This window comes from Tenrec ecaudatus, chromosome 14 (assembly GCF_050624435.1).
Source record: "Tenrec ecaudatus isolate mTenEca1 chromosome 14, mTenEca1.hap1, whole genome shotgun sequence".
Taxonomy (NCBI): Eukaryota; Metazoa; Chordata; class Mammalia; order Afrosoricida; family Tenrecidae; genus Tenrec; species Tenrec ecaudatus.
Genome location: NC_134543.1, coordinates 45817993 through 45833051, shown reverse-complemented (window position 1 = coordinate 45833051; position 15059 = coordinate 45817993). Strand labels below are relative to the sequence as shown.

Genomic DNA, 15059 nt, shown 5'->3' with positions numbered 1-15059 from the left:
TTCTTCCCTGCGGCGCCGGCGCGGGCTGGTCCCCAGGGTCGTGGGGGAATTCCAGGACCGCATTAACCCAGAAACCAGAGCACCCTATTAATTCGTTGCTCAGCCCAGGAAAGGCAGTGGGAAGCTTAATCTTCCCTTCTGTTGGCCAGAGCTCCCTGGCAGCGTGCTTGAGCACTGAACTCCCCAGAGCCCGGGCGGGATACATTAAGAGTCAAGTCAAAGGGCAAGACCAGAGCGCGTCCCCTCTCTGGCCTGCGCTAGCCCAGAGGCTTGGGGTCCGAACCACTCCTGTTAAAACACCAAAGCTAGAGGGCGGGGAGGGGGCGGGTCCCGGTAGGGGGCGGAACCACGGGGGGTGGAGCCGGGGGCTCCTAGGGGTGCATGGGAAGGGTAGTTCTTTGAAGCACGGCAGGAGTACATTCTGGACTCCGCTTGGCCGCTGTGGACTACAACTCCCAGGAGTCTGCGGGCCTGGCTGGGGAGTCCATGCGCAGTGGGCGCCACTTTGTACCCTATCAGGCCGAGAGAGGGTGATGTCACCTGCGAGTTGGTAACCTACGAGCGGCTGTGAAGGAAACTGTTTAACCGGATCCCATTGTACCCAGAGCGCAGAGCTGCCTTTCCAGCATGCCGGGGCTGCTCAGGTAAGGGGGACACGCCGCCTTACCCGCCCCACTCATTCATTAAGTGGCACCAGGCAGTGGCGCGGGGCTGAGCGCACTCTCCCAGGCTAAGGCGCTGGGCTCCCGGCGCGCCCTCCAGCTGCCGCCTCGGAGCTCCCCGGCCAGTAGGTAAATATTAAACCCGTCCTTCAGGTTAGGTCTGGGTGGGAACGGGACGGAGACAGCTCCCAGCTGCCAAGCTGAGGATGGGAAAATGGCTGCAGCGCTCCGTAAAGCTAGGCGAGCCCCGAGGAAGGCGCCCCAGAGGACGGGGTCCCTCCTCTTCGAGGTTCTGGGACGCCGGAAAGCCGGCCGGGTACCACTCGCCGCCTTACGGCGAGCAACCTGGGGCCGGAGCTCTGGGGTCGTGGCCTCGGCTCGAGGCTGCAGACCCTGGAGCGGCTGGAAGCTCCTGGTTCGGTGGCTTCGAGAGGGAGAACCGAGGGCACGACGGTGGCGACAGGGAGGGAGGGACTCTCGTACCCGTCTGCGTCCGAGCGGAACCCTACCGTCCCTGGCACCCGTACCGATGCCCCATTCGAAAGGGGGCGGGGTGATTGTAATTCAGGCAAAGTTGGGAGCCAAGGGTCTCTAACCGAGAGGAGGGGTGCCCAGCGCTGCGGAGGAAAGGGAGGGTGTTGGCGAACAGCCACTCGGGGACCGCGCCTCCTGCGTCCTAGGTTCGAGGCGCCGCAGAGCGCGCGCCTCTCGGCCCCTCTCGGCAGGGCGCATGGACCTCTCCCCCGCACTGCTGGCTTCCTAGGCACAGAGCCCAGAGCGCCTGCACCGGGGCCCGGGGCCGGGAGATGAAAAAGGGAGGTGTGTGTGTGTGTCTAATAATCTAATGATTAGGTTCGCTGTGGGGCAGCGGAGCTGGATAATCGGGTTTTCCCAGCTGGTGCGGAAAAGCCAACCGCTTGCCATCAGCTTGGCCTCTCGACTGGAGAAAGGCACGAGGCCCCAGAACCCCCAAGCCCTCTGAATTTCCTCTCCCGGTTTTTGGCACCTTCATTCGTTGCTTTACTCGCTCATTCATCAAACCACGCTAAGGGCTCTGTTCTGGCGCTCACAGTTTGGGTTTGGGGGCGTTCCGTCTCGGCCCCCACACAATATTTCAGTGGACCCCCTTTTATCCCTTGGGAGAGATCAAGAGCGAGTGCCACACCCCCGCCCCCGCGACTCTGGCTCGCATTAGAGGTGGTTCCTTTCATTGGACCGGTAGCTTATGAGATTCCGGCAGGATCCGGTGAATTGGAGCGGAGTTTGCGGGAGATGAATCCTGTTGCCATGGCGACTCCTGCCGTCGGAATCCTAACAGCTCCCACTGCTGTTTCGATTCGACGCGGCTCTGCGGGCAGCTGGGAGGGCGTGGTCAGTGGGTGTGTTCAAATGCTTGTCCTGGGCTCAGCTGCTCTCAACTCCTCTCCCCTTTCGCTGGCCCAGGACTGTGCTCATTCTCCTGTAAATGGCTTGGAAGGACACACATCTTCGATCGATACCTCTCTCTGCCCCTGCCGCACCTCTCCACCCCGCTTTCACAAACGAATTGTTCGGAGCCCTTTTCCTGAGACAAGCTCTGAAAATGACAATGGAAAGACATGCTCGCCGGAACCCACCCCCAAAATGGAGTCTTTAGAATCCGAGGCAGCTGGCTGTCTCATGATGGGCACCCTTCATTCTTCGTGAAGAGGGCTCTTTGGTCACCAGTACAGGTCAATTTGCTCCAGGTGCAGATGGTCGGAAGTGATTGAGGACCATTAAGAACTGAAAGCGTGTTTCCTCTGGTGATGAGATTGTGGTTCTCATAAGATCTTCAAGCTGGCCCACAGGAGGCAGGTGTTGGAGGGAGAAAACACGGGACTGGGAACTGGAGCAGCTGGGTCCTTCTGTGGCTCTGCCACTGTGTCGACCTCACTCTGTGCCTGCGGGGTGGGGGTGGGGGGTCCTTGATCTCCTCGTTGGTAATGTTAGATATGTAGGGCGTCTCCCGATTCCAGGTATGGAGTTGTGACTCTGAGCCTGGCTCTTTGTGGCAACCCTTCAAAGGGGCAAGGCAGTATTGTGCTGAGTAGCTGGACACTAACTGGCCTTGCCTTTTTACCAAATGCAGTCATTTGTAACTTGACTGTGTGATACAGATGTGTTGTTTTCCCTTTGCTTGCATTTCATGCCAAAGGGGGCTGAGGGGACTGGTCAGTGTGTTTGTGACTGCCTATGTATTTACATGGCTACGCAGATAAATGCTTGGGGGAATGTTAACGGGCCACATGCTTGACATTCATGGAATCATTTAATAGGTGGTTTACATCCCTGTGTGGAAACAGGGACTTTCAGAAGTTGTGATTTACTGTTTGTTTTTGTCCTAGAATTGATCACTCCTGATTTCCCCCACTAGACTGTAAACTCTTCGAGGGCAGAGGTCTTTGTCTTGTCTCTTGGTATTTGGAGCCAGGGCTGTCGCTCCAAGGCCTGTCTTCTCTCCATGGATAGTTCTGTCATCAGCTGTAACATTCCTCTGATTCTCTTTCAAGAGGTTTCATCTCAGCATAAACCGAACTTCTGTATGGCACGAGGCTTGATGTATATTTAAAACCTTCAGTGTGTTTGATATAGCCATGTTTCCTAATTACTTAGCTTCTGGAAAAGATTAACCCGCATAAAATATTTTTCTGGTTATAATTTCCTATCAGTTCTCCAAAGCAGGGATTTCTAGATGTCTCCGTTGCCCTGCAGTTGGCCCAGATAACTTTCCCAGGAGGTCAGTGACAGGAGAGCAGGGAGAGAGAGAAACAAAGGCGAAGACACCAAGAGACAGCCCTGAGGCTGTCTTCCCTTTTGGGAAGAATTAGGAGACAGTGGTTCTCCAGTCTGGGGCGGGACTGTTCTACGGACAAGCTGTGTTGTTCCCGACTGGCCCATAAGAGAGAAGACGGGAAGAGGAGTGTGGGGGCATTTGTCCAATTTCTGTAGCTTTCTGTTTTCCAGTAGTTGGATTCTCTGGGTTTCGGAAGTGTAAGTCAGTGATGAGGTGTGATAGTAAAGAGGGCGCGGCAGGTTATATCCTTGGGTGGTGCTCACAGGAGCTTTGTGAATAGATGTCAAGGAATTTGAAGCCTGGTTTTGTGGACATGCTTGCGGAGCTAAGAATGTGTGTCTGTCTCTGTGCTATTTGATCGAGCTCCTTCATTTAAAAGGCTGCTTTGAATTTTGGTACCATGGTTGTTCAAACAAATGAGGTGTTTACAAATAGAACATGGTGACTATTGAACACAAGTTTCATTTGGTGAATAAAATTTGAGGGCGGACTGAAAAGAATGGCTTTGGCTTGAGAATCTTGAGGTGTTCTGTGGAATCACTTAAAAACTGACCAGCGGTTGTTGGACCAGGGCAAGCAAGCTTTTCCAGCAAAGCCTGGTGCCATTAAGAGCCTTAGGTGTTTGGATCAGCAAACAACCACAGAGCTTGTAAGTGCTGGGGCGCTCCCTGGCTGTGTCTCCCTCTTGTTTCCAAGTGTTAAATGTATCCCTGTATTGCAGGAAGCAGAAAGGCAACGGGGCCAACTCAGGTTAGCAAACTTGTGCTCCCTTAGCAGGAGGCTCTGACCACACATGAACCCTGTCCACCCCCCCCCCCCACTTTTCTTTAGAGATTTGCTTGGGATGAAGAATATGGGCTACTATCACTCTTTCTCAGTATGACATGGTCTCTCTTGAAATGGGGAAAATGGAACACTTCCAGTATCTGTTCTTAGTGGCTTCCCCAAGAACTCACAAAGTTTACAGGTAGAACAGGTACTATTTAAGAAATCAGTAAAGAGGGCAGGGACTGGTACAGAGGGCTTAGGGGGCTAGGGTCAAGTGGACAGGGTAGGCTGGGGGTAGCAGGTCCCTCTCTTGAAATGGTGATTTGATTTGCAATTAGACTGGTTTGTATACAGTGGCTGGGAGATGAGGATAAGAGACTGGACTTGAAGAGTCAGTCAGGCACAAATGAAGATGAGATCCAAGTTGATTCTGGCATCGTACATCCCACTATAGGAGACTCATACTGTGGCTAAATTCTGTTGTTGCTTTCTGGTATCCTTGCCACACTGATCCAGGAGCAGAAAGAGGAGCATTTCAGAGAGAATTCATAGTACATAGGTGTGAAAACAAGCCAAGTCCCTAGAAGCATTGCAAGCTTATCTGCAGAGCCCCTCCCCACTCTTCCCACCCACTCAAACCCCCTTTACCTAGTATGTCCTTGGTTTTGGTCAGCACAGTTGCCTTGTTGATGGTTGAACACTCTGATCTCTGACTCTCCGTGGTGATGGGCCCCCCAACTAGAGTGGCGACCCTTTTGGGGATCTAAATTCTCCTTGCACCTTCAGATCCAATTCAAGTGCCGGAGTATCCAGGAAGCCTCTTTTCTTCCTACTCTACTCCTAACTCCTTAGCACCTGACAACGTTACACTTAGAGCTCACGCGATACTAATCATCACCGTACATTTGGTGGTTACCTTCGCTTTCTAGTGCTGTACGCTAACTAAATCATTGACTCCTCACAAGCCGGCGAAGCAGATTACCACTCTACAGATGAGGGCAGCAAACAGGAGGAAACACAAGAACATGCCTCGCTCAGATCACCACACTGCTGGGTGACAGGTTAGGTAGAGCTCCGCCAAGGAGTCTAATTCATTACACAGCACGTGCTAGTGGTTGATTGAGAGTAAAATGGCTTCATCTCGTAATTAAAAAAAAAAGTCTGATTCCCTCAAATGAAAACCAGAAAATGTTGCCTGAGATGTAAAATGTTGCTTTTGAGTATTGGATGCGAACATCTTTGTACTGCCTCTGTGGTTGCTATTTGAATGATAGGCGAATGATTTAAAAGGGAAATGTGCCTCTTACATCCCATCTCTAACCTTCCCGGGAGCCTGCCATCCAGCATTAGATTCTATTTGTACTTGAAAAACTTCTCATTAGGTTGAACACCTTCTCTGGAACAAAATAATGGACTTCCCACCCAGAAGAGGATTCTCAACTTAAACTTGCCAAGCAATCCTACAGGACAGGGCAGACCTGCCCCCATGGGTTTCCAAGGCTGCAACCATCTACAGGAACAGGGAGACTCATCTTTCTCCCACAGCACTGCTGGCTGTCTCTAAGTGCTGACCTGGAGACTAGCAGCCCACTGTGCCCCAGAGCCTGTATGGAAAGAGGGCCCATCATTCTTAGCTTCCATTTTCCCTGTTGTCTTTTAACATAACATATGCATGTTCTTTTGAAAAGAAGATGAAAACTTGAGCAGTAGTCAGAAAGTAACCTAATCTGGGGTATCTTCAGATTTTAAAATACCCCTACCCCACAATGACATTTCTGTTAAACCTTAGCCACCATTGTGAATTAAACGTGTAAAACTGGGGGGATGTCCCTTTCCTCATGTCCTTGTGATTTCCTGGCTACCAATAAAACTTTTCCTTTTGGTCTCACACTGAATATTGGGCCACTTTCAAAAATTTTGATGACCACAATGAACTAAAACGTAAACCTTGTCTGTTAGGGAAATAATAGGAAAGTTCTGGAAATGGAAAAAAAAACAAACCAGTCTGCTAGCCATTAGGCTACTTAAACACAATATTCATCCAGCACCCATCCGCTTAGAAGCTTTTTCATGTCCCCTTTCCCATTCTTTCTGTTACACTTCCAAGTTCAGGCATGTGTCCGAGACACTGCTGCTTCTGTTCTAGACTGCTACCATAAAGCAAGTCATGCAGACTTTTTGCTTTCTTGTGTAAATAAAAGTTACGTCTCTACTATGTTTTACGTCTTAAATGGACAAAAGCATTATGAAAAAATCTGAAGTTGTATGCGAATTACCAGAGCGTGACTAAAGACCCCAAGGGAATGCATACTCCCTAAAGAAATGCCACTTAATTCAGGACGGCCATACACCTTTGGCCTGTGAACGCGGCCCGGTGGCACCCAGCATAGAGAGAACAGGCAGGCCTGGTCGCCACTCAGCTGTGGCAACAACGTGGGCTCCTTGTGCCCTGTACATTGCACGGGGCCCGGAGTTAAAGCTGGCCTTTAGCTCTGCCAGGCACACAATTAGGGCCACCTCTTAAACTGGTCTCTGTCTTGTTCATTTTTGAGAAAAGTATCTGCAGTGTGATTGGCAAAGAATATTGCCCATCTGATACCCAAATCCACTACCCTTGAAGTGGATTTTGACTCTGTGAGCCTGCTCCCAGGATTTCCAAGTCTAAATCCTTTCTTCAGAAGCAGGCCATCACATCTTGCTCCTGCACGGTGGCTGACAGGTGAATTCAAACGGCCAAACATTTGGTCAGCAGGCCAGTGCTTCAACCACTGTGACCAGGGCTCTTTGCCCATCTGATGGACTTTCTGAATTGTACCTCCAGGAGCAGAGAGCCCAGTCCACGCCTCCACCATTGTCTGGGCAATACAGATACCCACGTTTCTTTTTCAGAGCTGGGCTCCTATATGCTGGCGTGTTGGCTCAGTTGCTTTGGTTAGTGACGTGTGAAGCAGGCCAAGGGCATGGGCTAAGCCTTGCTTTGCGTGGGAACCACAAACCACTCGTAATCCTAGTTGACCTACCTTTCTTTCTTTTTCACCTTCCTCTCTGTGGCCACAAAGGAGACTAGACAGTACCTTGTGGATTGATCAGAGCAAATTCATTACTAGAAGCAAGAGAAGACGCTCTATCATGTGAGGCAATGGTGGGAATTTTTGTTTGCTCCTTTTTAAATTTTTCAATTTTTGCGCTTTCGTTTACGGATGGAATTCATTTCCCACTCGCTACTTCGAACACAGAGTGTCCAGTGACATATCAGTTGTATTCCCCACAATGTCTTGGCGTTCTCTCCATTTCCGCCGGAGTCCCTCATTTCCTTTACGTCCAACTTTTCTCCTTCCTGCCCGCTCTGCTGTGTCCTTTGATCTCATATTGTTCTAAAGGGCATGTTTCTCTGGAGTGTTTTTGTTTATGTTATGAGTCTAGTATTTAGCAGAAAGGTGGTCTCTGAGAATGACTTCAGTTCTAGGCCAGAAGGGTTGCCTTTAGGATCATAGTTTCCGGAATTCCTCCAGTCTCTGTCAGACCAGTACGTCTGGTCTTCTCGTGTGCATTTGAATTTTGTTTTACATGGTTCTTCCCCTCTGGGTGGGATCCTCTGTTGCCATCCCCGTCAGAGCAGTCAGGAGTGGTGGCCAGGCACCATCTCGTTCTTCTGGTTTCCGACTTGTGTAGACTTGCAGTTCATTAGGAGTCCTTTCGACTAATTGCTTCTTTGAGTCTTTGGTTTTATTCACTCCTCTTTGCTTCTGATGGGAAGAGACCAATAGTTATGTCCTCGATGGCCGCTTGTAAGTTTTAAGACCCCAGATGCTACTCACCAAAGTGGGATGGAGAACACTGTTTTTACAAACTGTGCTGTTCAAATTGACTTAGATGTCCCCTGAGCCAATGGTCCTTCACCATTGAAACTCAGAATTTTGTATTTGTGTTTGGGTATTTCTATGCAGAAATACCCAAGAATGTACTCCAATATTCCAAGAATGTACTCCTTGTGTGCTCTGTTGTCTATAGCTCTTACAATTACACGTGTAGAAATATTCATAACCAAACCTACATCTGTAAGTGAGCCCTTCTGTTTAGCATGCCTATTTGCCAGTGTATCCGTCTGTATTATTTAAATCTGTTGTTGCATGATTGTTTATGTTATAGTAATTACCATAACCCAACCCAAGCACACTCCCACTGAGTTGATTCCAAATAATAGGCACCTTATAGCTTTCAAAGACTGTAGATCTTTCTGGGAGCAGTTGCCTCATTTCTCTCTCACAGAGTAGCTGGTGGATTTGAACTGCTGGCATTTCAGTTAGCAGCTCAATGCAGAATCCTTTATTTGATTTTTTTTGTTTATTTAACTTTTAATTGTGAATTTGAAGTTTACATAGCAGCTCATCCATTCTACCTACAACAGTTTATATGTGTTTTGCTTGCAATCCCCACTATCTACATGACTTATCCCGCTTCCTTCCTGTTTTTCCTGTTTCCATCCCTCCTCCTTTCTTAACACTTGTTTGCGAACTTTGCGAACTTTGTCCTTGGGTAAATGCTGTCCTTCTGAGCTCAGAAGGTTCATGATTCTAACTCAGGAGGTCGGGGCTGTGAACTCAGTGCCAGACCTGAAGAGTGGGGAAGGGCCATAATCTTGAGGGGGCGCTCACCAGTCTATCCAGTAAGTAAGCCTGCTCCATTTTATGGGTTGAGGTTTTGTTTTACATTTTTCTTCAATTCTACCTAGAACCTTCTGGATTCAATCCTTTTCAGAGCCAGTGGTAGTGGTGGCCTGGCACCAGCTAGTTCTTTCTGGTCTTAGCGTTATGGAGATTGATGTCTGCCTGATGCACTAGTCCTCTGGACTATTTGCTTCCATGTCTTTCCATTATCATCACTCTTCTGGCCTCTGGATGGAGAGAGAACAATAGTTGGGGCTCGGGTTTCCTTTATTGCCTCCTTCCTTTACCTTGGTCATGTTGTGTTGACTTTCCCCATATTGTGTACTGCCTATTTGTTCACCATTATTGACATGTGTCTTCTGTCTAGTTAGTAATTTTCCCTTCCTCTCGTCCTAGTTAATTATCAAAGCATATTGTTAGTTTCCCCAAACCCGTATGTAAACCTTTTCTTTCTTCCTCTTCTTTTTTTCTTAATGGTGGCCTCATGAAATACCTGCCCTTTTGTGATGGACTCAGCTCAGTATTTTCCAAATTCATCCAAGTTGTGCGATGTTTCACAGATTGGTCTGAATTCTCTGTCCTTGTGTTGGTCTCTGTTCATCCCTTGATGGACACTTAGGTGCTGTCCATCTTTGGCTATTGGGAATAATGCTGCAATGAGCATGAACATGCACCTGCATCTGTTCCGATCATGGCTCTTGTTTCTGGTGTCTATTCCCAGGGGGTAGGATAGCTGCTTCATATGGTGTTGCTGTTGCTAGTTTTTTAAGGAAGCGCCACGCTGTTTTTCATAGTGGCCATGCCATTTTACATCCCACCCACGGTGTAGGAGAGTTCTAATCTCCCAAACCGCCTCACCAGCTTTTGTTACATTCTGTTTTACTTGTGTTTCCCCCTGACTAGTGCCATTGTTGTTGGGGTGAATGGTATCTTGTAGTTTTGACTTGCATTTGATCGTGATTTCCTCAGGCGTTTTGTTAGGTGATTGAGTGTGTTCTTTGGTGAAATGTATATTCACATCCTTGGCCCATTTTAGAAATTGGATCATTTGTTGTTTTGATGTTGAGCTATCAAAGCGATCAGTTTTAGGACTTGGACCCTTGTTGGCTATGTTGCCAGCTCAATTTTCTCCCCAGCAGATTCTTTTGTCAGTCTTGTGAAGAAGGCGCGTGGTGAGCACCTCATATGTACTTACTTTTTTAGGAAGTCCCAATTTACTTAGTTCATCTTCTTCTGTATGTGAGCTTTGAGTAAAGTTTGTAATACTGTGTATGCCATATGTCAGGGGCTCCCATATTACCTTTATTTGCATTTCTACGATCTTTATAGTTTTAGGTGGTAGATTTAGATCTGCAGAGATGGAGACAAGTCTTCATTTCTTCAGACCCTATCAAACAGAAGGAAGGCATGGCCAGCAATTTGCCAAGGCTCTGTCTGTATTGCTTCACAGAGCACCTTCTTTCTACAAGGTTGAGTCAAGACAGCAGCTCTGCTCTGCTCTGCTCGATAGGGTAACTATGAGTTGGAATCTACCCAATGGCTATAAGTTTGATTTTGTTGTTGTTGTTGAGAAAAGGGAAGAAGGATGATATTCACATGTTATTTGCCAGGTGAAATAGTTCATTTGTTGGCAGTGAGATGCCAACACATGAGCTAAGTTGGAATCTACAGTTCTATATCAGAGGGTTAGGCTAGCGGCTATTTGAAATTCCCAGAATGTAGTGCAAAACTTACTTTAAGAAATGAAAACAAATGGACAACTTAACCAGTTCAAAGGACCTTGATGTATTCTCTACCTTATTCTTTTGTGGATGCAAAAAAATATCAAACAGTCTGTTCTAGGCAGCTAATCTAGGATCTTTTACTTCTCTTTCTCTGTTTTAGGGCCGCCTATAGTAGTTAACACAATATTGGTGGCTTTAATTTGATTTAGGATGGAAATGGCAAAGCAAGCAACACGAACATTTCTGTTTGTTTCCCATGCTGCTCGTGTGTGGTAATTAGAGGAACTGAATTAGAGGGCAGGCAGCTTCTCCCCAATGCTCAGTACTCAAGGCCAAGTTGGACTAAAAGTCAGAGAGAGGGTGTGGAAAGAGTAAGCATTGGAATTGAAGCCAGTGGCCCAATTGGTGGCATCCTGTCCTGAGCAGGTTAAACTAACAGCTTGACTTTGTTTTTGTGTTTTAAAAATCAAGAATCAAGGGACAGAAAACTGCTACAACCCATTTAGGGTCGGAAATTCTATGAGTAGATAACACTTCCAACTATAGACGTGTCCAGGGACTGTGGCAAGAAACTGCCCAGCCTATGATATTTTGGGCTGAAGGGTTGATTTTAAAAAAGAGAGAGACAATGTATGATTTTTCAATTTGACCCAATTTCTTTTCAGCTTGTGACTTGGAGTTCTTTCTCTTCCACACCCTGCAGGGGTTATCATTTGTGTCTGGAGGAGCCGTGTCTTCCTTGTCAATTCTGCTCTCATGGTCTCCACGTGGGCAGTGAGATGGCCCTCTTCAGTCAGCCGGGTTCCATAGCAGAGGAGCTACAATCACTGATCTCATGAAGAAGACACCTTCCTGATTAAATAGGGGGACCAGTGGCAGCAGAGAAGGAGCCCTAGCTCTCAACTGCAAACCAGAAGGTTGGCAGTTCAAACCCATCAGCAACTCCATAGCTTAAAGATGTAACAGCGTGCTTTTGAAAAAATAATTACAGCATGGGAGAGACCCTATGGATCAGTTCCACTCTTTCTCACTAAAGGATCACTATGAGTTGGGATCCACTGGACAGCAAGGGGTTTGTGAATGTATAGCGGGTGGGGGTTGAGGCAGGGAAGGAGCAGAGAAGATAGCTTACATTTTAATTCTCCCCAGCTCACTTGTTTTTCTGACGGAACACGTTGAAGGGAGTAGATGGAGGGGAGGAGGACACAGAGTTGTTGGGTTTCACTTATCTTATCATTTGTTTCCCTCTGGATTGCCTTTGTTTATACTGTCTCTTCAGGCCAGGAATTCCTCCAGCAGAAAGCAGGCGTGGACCCAGGGATATCATGTCATGGCGTCCTCCTTCTTGTGTTTCCATTTGCTGGTCTGGCTTTTCCTCTCTATAAGCCTGCTCCCCAAAGGAAGGCTAGAGGCATTGGCCCTGCTTCCAAGTATTCTGCTGTTTGGAAGAGAGACCTGAAAGCAAGGGACTGTATAGATTACTGTATTTATGTTTGGTAGAGAGTTTAGCCACAACTATCTAACACCTTGAATGGAACCCTTTCCATTTGGAAAGGAAAAAGAAACACCAGTTGTCTTGAAGTTCAGCTTTAGGTAATCTCGGCAATTCCTAGGACATTCTTGGGGGCTCTGTTTGCTCATCTGTGAAACTGTTTACATAGAAAAAGCTATCTCCTTGGGAAACAATCTCAAATTTTATAAGAATGGTATCTTTAATGACATCACGCACAGCAGTGTGTTGTTTGACGTGATCGTCGCTGGCTTTTGCTAGAATGGAAATTTCACTTAACTGTGCTGCCAGCCTTGTCCTCTACTCGGAGCACACCACACCAGAGACCTTGTTGTTGTCTGAAGCTAGAGCCCCAGCATCTGGTCCTTAAGCCATTCCTCTTAACAGCTTCTCGTCCCACTTCCCATTCACAGGACATAAGGATGTGGTGAGATCGGGTCTTTTGCTGGTCACCCAGCGCCCTTTGTTCCGATAGTCTCTTCCCACCAGAATTGGGCCACCGGTGGTCTGCAGTATAAACACAGCCGGCCGCCATGTTTTGTTTGGCCAGCACGGTGTTGTTTTAAGCAGGGAATGACTTCAGCGAGTATGCTTTCTGATTTGCCATGGGTCTCACCACCCCCAGTGCCTCATGCACAGCCACTTCATTTGTGGGAGATTGCCTTACATGTTTGGCTTCTGACTTGGTAATCTTTATTTTAAACTGAAATTAAACTGGACGAGAGTGTCTTGGAAGGTCTGTCCAGAAGTGGGCTGGTAAATAGCCCATTCTTGGAAACCTTAGCACTGTTGACATTCTTTGGTGGGCAGGCTGTGTCCTAACTTGCAGGATGTTTAGCAGCATTGCCGACCTCTCTCCACCAGACACCAGTAGCGCCCAAGACCCCCCTCCTCAGCTGTGGCAATCACAACTGTTTCCAGACTTTGCCAGATGTCCCCTGGGGGCAAAATGGCACCCAGTTGAGAGCCTAGGCTCTGACGTGACTGATTCTGTATGGCCTGAGAACTTTCAACATTGGACTAGACTTAGATATTTAGGGATCAATTAGAATTCATCTGGGAAACCCAGCACCCCTGCTCTGTTTATTTATTTGGGCAGTTGGTTAGAGCAAAGTAAAGGTCAGTGGATTAGACCCTTCAGGGTCACTTCTTCATTCTTCCATGACCACAGCCTGGGAGGCCAGCCACATTTTCAGGACATGTCCTTGGTCACAACAGGGGACCTCTTGAGACACTGATGCTGGGTCAGGGCAAGCCCACCAGAAGTAGTTATTAAACAACTTTGAAGCCTGTGGGCTGTGTTGGCAGGTCAGTAATGGTATCTATGGATAAGGACACTGAAGCTTTGGGGAAAGGTCAGCTCTGTCATTATCGTCAAAGGCCAAAATGGTTAAAACAAAACAAAACAAACAGCCTTTTAGCCTTTAAAAACGACAGTTTATCTCAAATCAGCAGTGTGGGAATAGAGCCCTGAAAAGGATTAAAGAGGATGGCCTCTTTCTTTTTCCTTCCCCCAAACAAGCATACCTTTTAAACTTGAGTTTTGACAACCCTCAACTTGCTGTACCTTTCAGAAAAGCATTGATAGGATTTTCGGTGTCCAAAGTGGAAATGTTCTAGAGCTTTCGCAATCCAACCCAGTCTCTCTTCCTGAGCAACTAGCGCAAAGGTAATGCTCAGCAAAGTGTACATTGGACCCACAAACCCAGCCCCTTCTCAGAGGTGGGACCTGTGAAGGGATCCACCTGTCATCCCTTGGGCCCGCCTGGTCTGGTCTACTAGTACTGTCTTAGATATGCATCAGAATTCTTTGTGGTTGATTTAGACAAAATACTGTACCTAGGCATGCTGATTCGGTAGATCTGAGACTGAGGCCCACTCCACAGGATTCTAAGACTCTCTAAATGATTCTGTTGTTTAGCCTGGGTTCCAAGCAAGTGGGAATGAAGCTGGTTGGTTATAGTTGTAAACATGCACAGGGATTAGTTGGTTAGTTGGGGGTGGGGTGAGGTGGAGTGGAGACCCAAAGCCCATCTGCAGACAATGGGACATTCCCTCACAGAATGGTCACAAGGAAGGGCCAAGCCAGTCAGGGTGCAGTATAGCACCAATGAATCACACAACAGTCCTCCAGTTCTTTAATGCTTCCTACCCTCCCCCGCCCCTCGCCCCCTCCCCCCATCATGACTCCAGTCCTGCTTTTCAGTTTGGGCTAGACCAGAGGATGTACACTGGTACCAATAAGAGCTCTCAACACACAGAATCCTGGACAGATAAACCCCTCAGGAACAGTCATGGGAGTAGTGATACCATGAGGGTAGGTGGAAGGTAGGGGGAGAAAGGGGCAACTGATTGTAGTGATCAACTATACCCCCCCCCATCCCACCCCAGGGTGATGAACAACAGAAACATGGGTGAAGGGAGAGAGCAGGTAGCGTAAGATATGGAAATAATAATTTATCAAAGGTTCATGAGGGAGGGGGGGAGGAAAAAAGTGAGCTAATACCAAAGGCTCCAGTAGAAAGAAATGTTTTGAAAAGGATGATGGCAACAAACGTACCAATGTGCTTGACACAATGGATGGATGGGTGGATTGTGATAAGCGCTGTAAGCGTCTCCAATAAAATGATTTATTGAAATTATAAAAAACTAGCAATGGAAAGCCCTATGGCGCATCTCCATAATCTGATGTGCAGAGGAGGTGTCTGTGAGTCAGAAGTGACTTGCTAGCATCCTGGGTTGCACTCCGGAAAGGACGCTTCATCTAATACACAGAAGCTATTGCTTCTGGAGAATGTTGTTAGTGTATTTGTGTGTGTGTGTGTGTGTGTGTATGGCAGGCTTAGCTAAAAAGCTTGGAAGCGATTGCTTTCTTCACATGCTTACCTGGGAGGATTCAATATATACTGCCCT

At 47.7% G+C, this 15059-nt stretch overlaps 1 protein-coding gene across 4 annotated transcripts in view; it reads left to right on the top strand.

The window, feature by feature from the left end:
* Positions 1-511: 511 nt before the first annotated feature.
* Positions 512-15059, top strand: part of DAAM1 (dishevelled associated activator of morphogenesis 1) — a 194336-nt gene continuing 179788 nt past the window's right edge. Inside the window, exon 1 of one of the 4 annotated variants that reach the window (XM_075531931.1) lies at positions 512-644. The gene's annotated coding sequence lies outside the window, so the exon portion shown is untranslated. The other 3 variants (XM_075531933.1, XM_075531932.1, XM_075531934.1) reach the window with 3 other exon arrangements.